This window comes from Tupaia chinensis, unplaced genomic scaffold, assembly GCF_000334495.1.
Source record: "Tupaia chinensis unplaced genomic scaffold, TupChi_1.0 Scaffold000187_1, whole genome shotgun sequence".
Classification (NCBI taxonomy): Eukaryota; Metazoa; Chordata; class Mammalia; order Scandentia; family Tupaiidae; genus Tupaia; species Tupaia belangeri.
The window spans coordinates 3441077-3455722 of NW_006159662.1; the positions used below are offsets into that span (position 1 = coordinate 3441077).

Sequence of the window (14646 nt, forward strand, 5' to 3'; positions counted from 1 at the left end):
ATATATATTAAGTGGATACATACAATATCTTTCTTTCATAGCCTGGCTTACTTCACTCAGCAATAGATCCTCCATATCTGACCACTTTCTATCAAATGCCTGGGTCTTGTTATTTTTTATGACTGAGTAGTATTCCATAGAGTATATATGCCACACTTTTCCAATCCATTCATCAGTGTGTGGACATTTAGGTTGGTTCCATGTCTTGACAATTGTGAATAATGCTGCAAAAAATATTGATGTGCAAGCACTTTTCCACACCCAAAATTCTGAGAAGAGAAGGGATTGTGGTGTGGTCCTCTCCCCAGGGATTGATTTCTCACTTTCCCTTTCTATCATTCTCTGTCTCTCTCCTCTCTCTCAGGAGATCACGCGTGTCCTATAGCAAAAACTAAAAGAGAGAGAGAGAGAAGAAAGAAGGGGAAGAGGGTGGAGCCTGGGAAAAGGTTTGGATGGAATCTTTCCTCAGGGCCTGTAGATCTTTGGAAGACCACTGTGTGTGGTCTGTTCCCCAGCCCTGCAGCAGCTGGAGGTGGCCGGGAACCAGCCTGGCTCCTGCTGCAGTCACACCAGCTCTCCTTTCCTCAGTGCAGCTCGGCATCTCCCATCCCGTGGCCATCTCCCACCCTGTGGCCGTGGCCAGCCTCAAGGCTCAATGCTCACATCATTGCACAGCCCTCTGCCGACTCCTAGCGCCCTCCAGCCTCCAGCATCCCCCACCAGGGAGTTTGTTAGAAATGCAGAATTCGTGGTTGCTGCCCAGCCTGCTGAATCTGCTTTGTGTTTTAACAAGATCCCCAGGATCAACCTGTCTGCTGAATGGTGAGAGGCACTGGGCAGGGTCACCACTTCCTGAGTGCCCAGAGCCTTGCTGGGGCCCTAGCACATTCAGGCAGCCATCCAAGGCTCTGGTGACAGGCAGCAGCTGCCACGTCCCCCCTTGGGAGTTCAGGTCAGGGTCAGCCCTGCTGGCTCCTCTACCTCTCTGGGTACCTCAGTGTACCGATTCTACTTCTGCCTGGACCCAGGAGTCCTCCGTGGAAATTGCAAGTTGTCCCCTGGATGTGCACCGTAACCTCTCTGCAACCATATTCAGGGACCTAGAGAAGGAATCAGGAAATACAAGGGAACAATGGCTCCCAAGAGGAAGGAGGGAATTCAGGTGCCAAAGTGTGTAACAATGTTCCGAGAACTAGAACAAAGTGATGCAGAGCAGAGATTTTTAAAAATCAGCCTTACTGGGACCAGCAGTTGGTGTAATAGCTATTTCGTGGACTCCCATGTAGTCGACCGTGGTTCAAGTCCTGGACCTGGTGACTTAAACTCATGCTGCGCGCGTGTGTGTGCATGCCCAAGATCCCTAGAGGAGAATGGAAGAGAAAAGATTGCAGCGTGGCCATTCCTCCTGGGGGTGATTTCTCACTTTCTGTCTCTGTCTCTGTCTCTCTCTGTCTTTCTGGAGAGCATATGTGCCCTATAGCAAAAACCTCTCAAAAAAAAAAAAAAAATCAGCCTTACTGTGATATGTTACAAAGAATAGAATTCATTTAAAGTTTATAATTAGTGAGTTTTTAAAACAGTTTTGTCTTTACTCATGATGATAGAACTCATGCACACATAAGAATGAGAGAGAGAAAACCACCCTCCACGGGGTCTGGCCACTCTGGGTGGGTCCCCGTCCTCCAGTCCTCCACCCCGTTGGATCCTGGGCACTCTCACACGAGTATACAGTCATCATTAAGATATAGAACATTTCATCACCTCTAAAAGCTTCCTTGTGACTTTCTGCCAACTGTTCCCTGTCTCAGCCCCAGCTCCAAGCAGCCACTGGTTTGCTTTGGTCAGTAAAGTTTTGCCTTTCCCAGAGTTTCCCATGAATGAAATCATATAGATGCAGTATTTTGTGTGTGGCTTTTTTTGCTTAGCATGTTTTTGAAATTCATTCATATGGTTTGATTTATGTACAGTTTCTCTCTTTTTATCCATACTACTGGGTCATTGGGAAAGTCTGGGTCATTGAGAAAGTCATGACACTTTTTTTTTTTTTTTTTTTTTATGGGCCAACTTTTTTTTTTTTTTTTTTGCTATAGGGCACATGCACTCGCCAGAAAGACAGAGAGAGACAGAGAGACAGAAAATGAGAAATCACCTGCCAGAGGAGATGGCCACGCCGCAATCCCTTCTCCTCCATTTTCCTCTCGCGATCTTGGACACGCACTCACACATACTCAGCATGAGATTAAGGCACCGGGTCCAGGACTCGAACCATGGTCTACTACATAGGAGTCCAGTGACAGCCATTATACCATCTGTTGGTCCCCATCATGACACATTTTTACATAGAAAAATACGTCCTGACTTTCCCAATGACCTAATGCTTTAGTAGTAGTTCCCTAAGTGTTTTTGTAAGGTTTTTGCAATAGGGTTCGTGTGCTCACTAAAGTCAATGAGAGGGAAAGTGAGAAATCACCCTCCAAGGGGTATGGCCACATTGTACTCCCTTCTCTTCCCACTCTTCTTCTGGGATGCTGGGTACACACTCACACACACACACACACACACACACACACACACATGCCCGATGTGATCTTCAGGGTGCTGGGTCTGGGTCTCAAACCATGGTCAGACATGTGGAGTCCAGTGCCCTAACTACCACGCCACCTGCTGGCCCTATTTACAGTTTTCGATGATTATGAGTAAAGTTGTCATGAATGCTCACATACAAGTTTTCATGTAGACATATGTTTTTGTGTGAGATATTTTCCTTCTTAAACTTTTCATTTAAAAATAACTTTAAAATGATTTATAGAAGAGCTGCAAAGATAATATGGAGTTTTTACATACCATTTACCTCGCTTCCTCTAATGTTAATGTCATACATAATTACGATCGATTTATCAAAACTAAGAAATGAACATTGATATGCTATTAACTCTAGCTTTTATTCAGAATTCTCCAGTTTTCTCACCAATGTCCTCTTTTTGTTCTAGGCTCCAACCAAGATATAATGCTGCATTTAACCATCCTGCTTCCTTTGTCACCTCCAAACTGTGACAGCTTCTCTGTCTTTCCTTGTTTTTCATGACTTTGACATTTTTGAAGTATGCTGTCAAATATTTTTTTAGTGGGACCAGCAGTTGGCGTAATGGCTATGTCGCTGGACTCCCATGTAGTTGACTGCGGTTTGAGTCCTGGACCTGGTGACTTAAACTCATGCTGGGTGTGTGGGCGTGCATGCCCGAGATCCCAAAACATGAGTGGAAGAGAAGGGATTGCGACGTGGCCATCCCCCCTGGGGGTGATTTCTCCCTTTCTGTCTCTCTGTCTTTCTCTTTCTGGTGAGCACACACACACACTATAGCAAAAACCTCTCCAAAAAAAAAAAAAGAAAAGAAAATTTTGTAGAATGTTCCTCAGTATGGGTTTGTCTCACATATTCTGATCATTAGAGGTGAGCTTGGGTTTTGAAAAAGAATACGACAGGGGTGAGGTCCCCTTGTTATCATGTGATATTAGAGGGCACCTGATGTTAACCTGACTTATTACTGGTGATCTAAACCTTGAGCACTTGGTTAAGGTGTTGTCTGCTAGCGTAAGCCACAGTAAAGGTACTAATTTCCCTTTCCAAACTCCATTCATAGAAGTGAGTCACTAGGGCCAGCTGGTGGCATGATGGTTGACTGGATCACACATAACTGACTGTTTCAAGTCCCAGTCCTGGTGGCTTGAAAAACATGCTGGGCGCGTGTGCATGCATGCCCAAAATCCCGAGAGGAGAAAGGATTGCAGTGTGGCCATCCCTCTAGGAGTGATTTCTCACTTTCTCTGTGTGTCTCTCCCTCTTGCTGTCTGTCTCTGGCGAGCGCTCGTGCCCTATAGCAAAATCTACCCACCCCCCAAAAAAAAGAGAAAAGAAGGAAACTGAGTCCCTAAACCCAGCGTATGTGCAAGGGGAGAAAGACTAAGCTCCACCTCCTAAAAGGAGCATCAGAGAACCTGTGGGCATATGCTAAAACTACCACAGTAATCACAATAATAACTATTTCTGGAGAGCTGTTTTGAGCATATGCAAATATCCTGTTCACCCTTAAAGTGTGCCCACTGATTTGAACACTCATCAGTGGCTCTCACCTGCAGCCATGATGGTGATTTTCTATTTCACTACCTTTTTTAAATTTTTTTTAGAGTTTATTTATTTATTTCATGAAAGTGAGAGACAGAAAGAGAAGCGAGAAAGACGAGCACCCTCAACAGAATCTTATGCCCCAATCCACCCCCAGCCTTCCTATTCCACTTGGATCATGAACGCATAAGCCTGGCACGTGCAGGCTGTCCAGGGAACCGAACCTGTGGCCTTCTTATGGATTTAGATTTACTTGAGCAGTGCGTTACCACTGTGCCACCTACTGCCCTCCTTTAAAATGTATTACGCGGAATTCCTTCGTAAGGGATATTTGCCCCTTCTCTCCATTTATTTATTTATCTAGCCATTTACTTACACCAGTATGGACTCACAGGTACTTATTTTATTCTCTGAAGGAGAGATTTTTTTAAAAAAGAATTATTTTATTTAACTTTATTTAAGTTTGATCAGAGAGCGAGCGAGCGCGAGAGAGGGAGAGAGTGGTTGTGTGTGAGAGAGAAAGAAAGTGAGAAAGCAAGCCTTCAGGTGCAGGACTTGGACCGTGGTTGGCCATGTGGGAGTCCTGTGCCCTCAACCACCCGACTTGCCGGCCCCCAGAGATGTTTTTAAAACTGGAAAGCACCCTCTCTAAGTCAGGTAGGGGAGGTGGTGAGGAAGAGAATAGATGCTGGGGAAGGGAGAGGAGATGGTGGATGGAGGGAAGTTCCAGAGGTCAATGGGAGTAAGATCCAGAAGGGGAGTCCTTGGCACAAATGAGGGACACTCTGTTCTCAAGCACAGGCATGAAAAACTTGGGGGGCGGGAGTCAATTTAGTCAGGAGGGAGAACTTGAAGGAGTTCCCACTAATTAGCCTTTGTCTTTTCGGTCAAGATGTTTTTCTGTGACGACAATGGGAAATCGACTATTGGGATTTTAATGTTCTTGGCCAGAAGTCCTGGCCTGTAGAGTGATGTTTCTCAATCTCGGTGCTGTTGGCATTTGAACTGGGTAATTAATTGCCCTGGGGGTCTGTCCTGTGTATTGTGGGATGGTAGCAGCACCCCTGGGCTCTGTGCCTTAGTGCCAGAAGCACCCTCGTCCCTTTGCCCCCCAGGAGTGACCACCAAAATGTCTCCAGGATGTGTCAAATGTCCCCTGGGGAACAAAGTCACCCAGTGCTGAGAACTGCTGACATAAAATAATACACAGATGTCCTTATAACAACGGGGCTTACAATGGGGTTATGTCCCCACCATAAATTGAAAATAGCACAAGCAAAAATGCTTTTACTACCCCTAACCTATCGAACATGACAGCTTAGCCTAGCCTACCTTTAACATGCTCAGATCGCTTACAGGGCCTCTAACACAAAGGCTGCTTTGTAATCAAGTGGTAAACGTGTCTCATGTAACTTACTGATTACTCTGAGAGTGAAAAACAGACTGGTTAGATCACTTCCACATCATCATAAAGTCCAAACTGTTAGACTATCATGCATCAGTGACCAACTGTATGCAATTCTGGCCATCCACAGAATCCCACAAAAGACTTCAATGACAGGATTTACCTATGGATTTCCTGCAGGAAGAACTAAGCTGCTGTCGTGTGAAGGCCCACCTGTACAGCAGTGGGTATAGGAGGGCCCTGGAGGAACTGCTGGTCCTGGCACGGGCCAGAATAATCACGAGAAAAGGGAGTCTGGGTTCTCAGAGGGCCTCTGGTTCTGAAAAGGTTGCTGTAGGCACGTCTCATGGTGGAGGCTTGCTTTGCTTTCTGTGCAGTTTCTGTGTGGGTGGTGAGAAACAACTTGCTTGTTATGACAGTTGGGGACAACTTCTCACAAGTTAGTGGCAGCAAGCCCATTTGCTCTCAACTCCACTTGACCCTCCAGAGCAGCTGGTTGCTGGTAACTTTGTTTAAAGGTACCTGGGCATTTTAGGGACTCTCACTCCTTTCCAGCTTTCATTTTATTATTCGGAGATGCTTGTATTTTGGCCTAATTGTTTTTCATGTTCAGTAAGTTTTTCGCAAGACCCTGCCATTTCAAACACAGCCAGTGTGGCAGAGATTAAGGAGTAAGGCCAAGGCTGAGGCCGACACGACCTTGCATAGCCACTGATGCCATCTGTCGGTGGCTGGCAGAACTGATGCCTTTGCTAGGCCGGCGCTTTCTTTATTGCACAAAAAGTTGGCAACAGAGACGCTTCTTTCCACCTGGGAGCATAGGACCGGCGGGACTCTGGAGACACGCGGGGAGGAAACGCGGCCTTGCTTTGTCATGCCTGCACCAGTGATCAGATGGTGCCCGGGACCCTCAGTGAAGTGCCTGTACGGGGATGTTTTAAGGTGCTGGCTGGGAGGCTGGTGGGAGGAAAAACCCATTTAGTGGTCAATTGTTGGTTAAGGAATTGGGCTTCTGGGCGATAACAGTGTCAGAGAGGTCTCTAAACCAAAAACACCAGGTCTTCCCTAAAGTTAGCCTGCAGTCATTATTTGTGAAATTTGACTATTGAAGGACAGGATTACCTTCTCACTCTTAAAAACAAACCAACCAACCTAAACAGTGCCAGACACAAATAATTATGTTTCATCTTCTTCCGAAGTGCTTTCAAGTACTATACATTTCTTTCTTTTTTAATAAAAACTTATTGTCAGAGTATGAGTGCACTCACCAGAGAGAGCAAGCGAGTGAGCGTCCCTCAATGGAGCACAGTCACATTGTTCTCCCTTTTCCTCCATTTCTCCAACCTGTCAGGATTTGGGACATGCACGCACATACGTCTGGTGTGTTTCTCAAACTTCTAGGCTGAGATTTGAACCATGGCTGGTTGTGTGGGACCTGGCTCTGATGCATAGCACTTCTCTGTTGCACTATGAAGCTGTCCCTATACATTTATTTTTATACTAACTCATTTAGGCCAGTGTATACCTATGTTTTTGATGGAAAAACTGAGATTCATAATAATTAGGCTTCTTAGGTCTATATATCTTTTATTTTATTTTGAAGAATGATTTTATTTTATTTATTTATTTATTTATTTTTGGAGAGGTTTTTGTTATAGGGCGCGTGCACTCACCAGACAGACATAGAGAGACAGAGAGATAGAAAGCGAGAAATCACCCCCCAGGGGGGATGGCCACACTGCAATCCCTTCTCCTCCACTCTCCTCTCGGGATCTTGGGCACACACGCACACATGCCCAGCATGAGTTTTAAGCCATTGGGTCTGGGACTCGAACTGCAGTTGGCTATGTGGGAGTCCAGCGACATAGCCATTACGCTAACTGCTGGTCCTAAGAATGATTTTATTTATCTTTATTTATTTATTTATTTTAATTTGACTAGAGAGGGACAGAGAGAGAGAGAGAGAGAGCGAAAGTAAGAAAGCAAGCCACCAGGTCCGGGACTTGAACCATGGTTGGCCATGTGGGAGTCCAGCACCCTCAACCACCATGTCACCTGCCAGCTCCAATATATCTTTTATTTTTTAATTTTAATTTTTTTTAGGTTTTAGCCATAGAGTGTGCATGCTTGCTGGAGAGAGAGAGAGAAAGAAAGTGAGAAATCACCCCCTGCAGGGGATGGACACATTGAAAACCTCCATTCTCCTTTCAGGATCTTAGGTGTGTGTGCATGCACACACACACACACACACTGTGATTTTCAAGCTGCCGAGTCCGGGACTTGAACGGTGGCGGCCATGGTGGAATCCAGTGCCTTAACTACCATGCCATCTCTTTTATTTTATTTATTTCTTCCATGAGAGAGAGGGAGAAAGAGACAACAGGTACCCCCAACACTCATCATGCCATGATCTAACCCAGTCTCAGCTGGCCCATTTCATGGGCATACATTGTGTGCATGCACATGCACATACACTACACACACACACACACACACACACACACACACCTGGTATGCTCAGGGAAATTTCAGGATGTGAACCTACGACCTTGCCACGTGGGTCTAGTTGGGCCATGTCTGTGCCATCACCTGGCCCCTATTATCTAGTTGGTCATGACCCACCCCCCTCATTACCAGGTTGGTCTTGAGAGCTGGAAATAGTCCTGTCAGTGGGTTCTCAACCCTGGCTGCACAGAGGAATCACCTGGAGACTTAGAAGATCCCTGTGGCTGCTCATTGCCAGATTACGTGATTTCACCGGGCTGGGCCAGTCGGGTCACTGGTATCCTTTGGGAACTCACAGTGATCCCGGCGTGCTGCCTGGTTGATGTGCTGCTACTCGAGGTGTGGGCCAGCAACATCAGTGTCATCCAGGAGCTGGGCAGAAACGCAGAACCTCAGGCCCCACCCAGACCTGCCGAATCAGAATCAGTAATTCCTGTGCCCCGTGAAGTGTGAGAACTCAGAGTGGGACTTAGAGAACTGCCTGTTGCGATGGACTATGAAGATGTCTGCTTGTGTTTTCTTTTTCCCCATTCGAGGCCTGGTTTGGATGACCTCTATCCAGGGCCTTGGGCTTCCCTCTGCCCTGTGAGTTCCACGTACTTCCCAGACTGAAACCACAGGAGAACCCAGGAGCCACCCTGCTCAAAATCTTGCTCATCATTGGAGCATAAACAGCCCCAATTTCTGAGCGCATCCACGTGGAGTCACCCCGCCAGGAATGTAGGCTGCCTCCAAGTCCTTCCTGGTGAGTGATGGCAGTCCATAATGATGACAAAACGTTTGAAAGTTTCAGCTCAAGCTCTTACTTCACCTCTAGCTAAAGAGACTGCTTGTAGCAGGGGCTTTCAAAAACTTCGTGAAAAATGGAATTAAGATACGTTTGTTTCTGGTGCAAACATTTTTGAAATCTATGCTTAGGATTTTCATGATACCCATTTTCCATGAACTTTTGGGAGACTCTTGGAAAATTGAGAGGCAGTTTCTTTTCTTTTTTCTAGATAGAAAATATTCAGTACATGGTTTTGAATACTTGAATTAAGGCTGTGTGGGCACCTGGGAAGCATTTGGTGGTATAAACAGGCTTCATCCAGGTGGATTTGGGTTTCAATCGAGGGGCCTCTTAGCTTTTACCCGGTAAAGTCCATCCAGTGTCTTTCTCTAAGAGGTCTCTTTTATTTGGGGGTTGGGGAAGGAGGGTTCATTTCTTAAAATCCAGTGCTATATAGAGAGCCAGTCTGATCTTTCCTAAATCTGCAATTTCGTTTTGGGTGGTTTCTAAGAGAGACAGAGCATTTCTTGTTCCGTGTCTTTTTGGGAAACCAAGAGCACGGGCTTCTTTTGCACCACTTCTTGGCTGTTTTCAACAACCACCCCCCTTTGCGGCAGGACCGTTCTGAGCTGGGCAGAGCCACTTCTTTGATTTCTCCTCTTCTCCAAGCTCCTTCTCCTGTACCTCTTCCAACCTTCCTCCCCAAGGGTAAACAGCAACAAACTGAAGTTTGAGAAACAAGGGATGCTTGTCCTCAGGGCTGAAATCCCTTGAAAGGATGTCAGTGCAAAAGGGTTTCTGTAGCTGGCATTTTCTGGAAGCGTTGGGAGGTCTGTGAGGATCCGACCCAGAGAGAGAATGACATGCACAAAGCCATTCATCTCTTGACACCAGCAAGAATTTCATGCCAGTTCCTGCCATTCCTCTGAATTCAGAGGGCTTGAAAGGACCCCAAACAGGGCTTGTGGCGTTCTTCAACCTTGAATTTTTTGGTGCGTCTTCCTCCTCTGGCCTCTGTTTCTGCCACTTCTCTTTCCTGCCCAGTGTTTCTCCTCTGTTGCCCACAGCAACCCCAAGAGTTGGTACCGCGGAGTGGAGAGAGCAGGCCAGGTTGCCCCAGTGTCAAGCAGTCGTTACTGAGCAATGTAACTGAGCAATTCACCGGAGCCACACAAAGAAACGGGTTTCTCTGACAGTCTCCCCTTTCAAACCACCCAAACATGTAGCCAGCAGCGCCCAGCCTTGCGCTTCCTAGGAGATCCCTTTGCCCCGGTACTGCAGGACCAGGCACTGAGACACTGCCTGGCTCCACCTTAGAGGGCTTGTTTACCAACAGTGCTTTGTAAACTCTTTAGCACATTTCCTCTGTGTTCACACTTTCCCTGCACACACACATCCCCAGTGATCCTCTTCTGCAGTGGAGGGTGTTACTGAATGTGATACTCTAACCGAGCCAATGGGCAGACGAGGGGAAGAATGGAATGATTAGCCAGCAGCTACCCCGGGAAGGACAGCCAGGTGTGAGTCTTTTCTCTTTGGCTCTTTACCGTAAGAAGGCACATTGTCTAAAGGAAATGTCAAAGTTATCATGGATTAGTTGAACCATTCTTAACATGGAGGGGGTGGGGGATGAGGCACTTTTCCATCACTACATCTAAATCTCAGTTTACAAATGAGCACATGATGATTTGATTCTATTTTATTTTATTTTATTTTATTTTTTGGAGAGGTTTTTCCGCTATAGGGCGCGTGCGCTCGCCAGACAGAGAGAGACAGAGCGAGAAATCACCCCCCAGGGGGGATGGTCACGCCGCAATCCCTTCTCCTCCATTCTCCTCTCGGGATCTTGGGCATGCACGCACACACGTACGTGTTTTAAGCCACCGGGTACGGGCCGCGAACCGTGGTTGACTACGTGGGAGTCCAGTGACATAGAGAGAGAATGACATGCACAAAGCCATTCATCTCTTGACACCAGCAAGAATTTCATGCCAGTTCCTGCCATTCCTCTGAATTCAGAGGGCTTGAAAGGACCCCAAACAGGGCTTGTGGCGTTCTTCAACCTTGAATTTTTTGGTGCGTCTTCCTCCTCTGGCCTCTGTTTCTGCCACTTCTCTTTCCTGCCCAGTGTTTCTCCTCTGTTGCCCACAGCAACCCCAAGAGTTGGTACCGCGGAGTGGAGAGAGCAGGCCAGGTTGCCCCAGTGTCAAGCAGTCGTTACTGAGCAATGTAACTGAGCAATTCACCGGAGCCACACAAAGAAACGGGTTTCTCTGACAGTCTCCCCTTTCAAACCACCCAAACATGTAGCCAGCAGCGCCCAGCCTTGCGCTTCCTAGGAGATCCCTTTGCCCCGGTACTGCAGGACCAGGCACTGAGACACTGCCTGGCTCCACCTTAGAGGGCTTGTTTACCAACAGTGCTTTGTAAACTCTTTAGCACATTTCCTCTGTGTTCACACTTTCCCTGCACACACACATCCCCAGTGATCCTCTTCTGCAGTGGAGGGTGTTACTGAATGTGATACTCTAACCGAGCCAATGGGCAGACGAGGGGAAGAATGGAATGATTAGCCAGCAGCTACCCCGGGAAGGACAGCCAGGTGTGAGTCTTTTCTCTTTGGCTCTTTACCGTAAGAAGGCACATTGTCTAAAGGAAATGTCAAAGTTATCATGGATTAGTTGAACCATTCTTAACATGGAGGGGGTGGGGGATGAGGCACTTTTCCATCACTACATCTAAATCTCAGTTTACAAATGAGCACATGATGATTTGATTCTATTTTATTTTATTTTATTTTATTTTTTGGAGAGGTTTTTCCGCTATAGGGCGCGTGCGCTCGCCAGACAGAGAGAGACAGAGCGAGAAATCACCCCCCAGGGGGGATGGTCACGCCGCAATCCCTTCTCCTCCATTCTCCTCTCGGGATCTTGGGCATGCACGCACACACGTACGTGTTTTAAGCCACCGGGTCCGGGACGCGAACCGTGGTTGACTACGTGGGAGTCCAGTGACATAGCCATTATGCTAACTGCTGGTTCCCTTGATACTTTTGTGATTCTTTGAGCTTCAATTGAAGTAAGACCATAATACTCCACTGAATCAAGGACAAGCTGCTAGAATGCTGAAAGAGACCAGATCAAAGATTACGTGCTTTTTTTTTTTTTCCTGAAAGGGAGAAAAAAAAATAAATTTGGAAAAATGAAATAATCATCGTCATTATCTTCTGCCTTCTGGTTTCTTTTAGAGTCCAAGGCCTGGCACATTTTTTGAGGTATTTGTCAATGACACGTGAAGTGTGTTTTGTGTGAAGGCATTTTCTTCTGCAAAGTTCATTTCTATTTCATTGGTTCGCCTCAGTACTTTTCTTTAATTAATACTGTTTATGCCCACTGATGAATAATTCAGAGTCATAAAAGCAACAGATGTCAGAGGATTCTAAATGACTTTCCTTGAATTATTTATTTTTTCCAAAAAAGTAACAGGTTTGTTGAACAAGTAATTGGCAACACAGATGTAGATCAAGGCTTGTCAGCAGGCAACATGGTCTACTACTGCTTCTCCCTTTGTGCATGCAAACGGTCAGGACGGCCTTGTATAAGAGAGTTTGACTGATGCCACTGCTTAGACAGGCATTTATTCATCTCGTTACTGACTGGAGAGCTGAAACCTTGTTTGTAACCTGTTACACAGGTTATCTGTGGACAATGAAACATGAATGAGAATTCATCCAGAAAAACAATTTATGAATGTAGCTTTGCAAACATCTCAGACATGATGACTTAATGCAGGTACCCAGAAAGAGGGCACATCTTTGTTTGCAAGGCTATGTTAAGAATAGAGACCTACCGAGAAAAAAGTAATTTGACACCTATGTAAATATTCATGTATGAGAATGTTCTCTGCAGTGTCGTTTTATAACAGAATTTGAAAACGGAAAAAAACTCAAGACATCCAACAATGAAAGAGTAGTTTAATTCTGGTATAAAGCAATGGACTATTATGCAGTCTTTAAAATGATATAGATGTATTTTTGATTTGGAAAAACATTAGCATAGTAAGAAGAAGTTGATATTAAGTGAGAGAGGCTGTAAACCAGTCTGATGTCATTTCTGTAGAAAAAAAAATATGTGTACATGCATGTAGGCATATAGAAAAGTCTAGAAGAAACTACCCAAATATTGATAGTGGTTGTTTAGTAATAGGATCTAGAGTGACTTTTCTTCTGCTTCACATATTTTCTTAAGGTTTCCACTATAAATATGCATGTATTAGTCATAGTAAAGGCCAAGCTGCTGAAGTAAGAGATTCAACAATATTGTGACTTAAACGAGGGATTCTCATGGAATAGTATGAGATTGGTGTCCTGGAGGTGGCTCTGTTTTCTTCAGAAGTTGATGAATGACCTAGGTTCCTTCAATCCTAGGGCTCCTCCATTCCCGAAAGCCTTGTTTGTTTGTTTGTTTGTTTGTTTTGGTAGGTTTTTGCCATAGAGCATATATATTCTCCAGATAGAGAGACAGAGAGAGGGAAAGTGAGAAATCATACCCTGGAGGGGATGGCCATGCCACAATCCTTTCTCCTCCATTCTTCTCTTGGGATCTTGAGTACATGCACACACACGCCCGGCATGATTTTCAAGTTGCTGGGTCCAGTACTTGAACTTGAAGTCGGCCATGCAGGATCCAGCTGCCTTAACCTTCATACCACCTGTTGGCCCCAAAAGAAAATGAATTTTGCTGAACAGTTTTCAGTCTCTGCTAAATATATTACCTGTGTGATTAAAAAGTAAGATTATAAAATTTATAAAGAGCCTCAGTCTGATGACATGGTGGTCAAGGGAACTGGGTCCCACATGGCCAACTAAGCGATTTGAATCCTGGTCCTGGTGGCTTGAAAAACACAACAGGTACCTGCACGTGCATGCTCCAACTCCTGACAGCGTGGAGGAATTGAGAACAAACAGATTGTGGCATGATCATGCCTGATGGGGGAGTACTTTTTCCCTCACCCCCTCTTTCTGTCTCTATCCGGTGAACCCATGTACTCTCTGGCAGAAAGGAAAAAAATAAAATAAAAAGGGAATATAGTTTTTGATTACATGTCATCAGAGGGCATTTTCTGTAGGAATTAAGCATACAGAAGAGGTATAAAATTTGGACTCCGCCTTCCACAGATTTCCAGTCTTATTAAGAAATCAGATGTAAAACAGTTTGATGGAGTATATGCAAAGAGCCACAAGAGCAATCAGGTGCAAAGGAGAAAATTGGCTAGGGTCATGGAATAAGGCTTAAGTGAATTGAAAAGCTTGCAATTTTGTTTCACTGAGCTCCCAGGATTACGTGTACTCTTGGAAGAAGTAAAACTATATATTTGTGTTTTATGACATTTCAGAGTACCATGACCTCCCTTTACACCACAGAGCAGACAAATCATATTTTCTTACTGACCTAACAATAACTCAAGGCTCTGAATAATCTTCAGTCAGGTATTTATGGTAATCCTTTGTTAATTATGTAGTGATCTTTAACATAAAAGATCTTGGAAGAGCAACAATTTAAAGGAGAATCTTAACTTAATAGTGTAAAATAAATAATCTTTTAAAAAACCTCTGGAGCGGGAACCAGCAGTTAGCGTAATGGCTATGTAGCTGGACTCCCACGTAGTCGACCGCGGTTCGTGCCCCGGACCCGGTGGCTTAAAACGCACGCCGGGCACGTGTGCGTGTGTGCCCAAGATCCCGAGAGGAGAATGGAGGAGAAGGGATTGCGGCATGACCATCCCCCCTGGGGGGTGATTTCTCGCTTTCTGTCTCTATGTCTCTCTCTGTCTGTCTGGCGAGCG

General features: G+C 45.4%; 1 protein-coding gene across 3 annotated transcripts in view; it reads left to right on the forward strand.

Moving 5' to 3' along the window:
- Positions 1–14646, forward strand: part of PITPNC1 (phosphatidylinositol transfer protein cytoplasmic 1) — a 358712-nt gene that overhangs the window by 89888 nt on the left and 254178 nt on the right. The window contains exon 1 of one of the 3 annotated variants that reach the window (XR_003549131.1): positions 6400–6470. The exons of the other annotated variants lie outside the window; for them this stretch is intronic. The gene's annotated coding sequence lies outside the window, so the exon portion shown is untranslated. Of the gene's footprint in view, positions 1–6399; positions 6471–14646 lie in introns of those variants that run through there. 3 annotated transcript variants of the gene reach the window in all.